Source organism: Eimeria tenella, genomic scaffold, assembly GCF_000499545.2.
Source record: "Eimeria tenella Houghton genomic scaffold, Eth_scaff2823, whole genome shotgun sequence".
Classification (NCBI taxonomy): domain Eukaryota; phylum Apicomplexa; class Conoidasida; order Eucoccidiorida; family Eimeriidae; genus Eimeria; species Eimeria tenella.
Genome location: NW_013542702.1, coordinates 3,761 through 4,035, shown reverse-complemented (window position 1 = coordinate 4,035; position 275 = coordinate 3,761).

The following is a 275-nucleotide window of genomic DNA, read 5'->3' as shown; positions in this document are numbered from 1 at the left end:
AAACAAACCCCAGCCACTGAAACAGTAGGTGTTGCTGCTGCTGCAGCAGCAACAACACCCACTCCCACTTCAGCAGCGCCAAACTTTGTAGCAGCAGCAGCAGTAGCACCAAATGCACCAGCGGCAGAGCCAGCAGCAGCAGAAACAGAAACACCAGAAGCAGCAGCAGCAGCAGCAGCAGCAGCAGCTGACCAGCATATCGCAGCAGACTAACAGACCCGTCGCCAAGGCCCAAAGCGACCGTGCTGCTGTCTGCATGCACTTCAAGCGCGGTG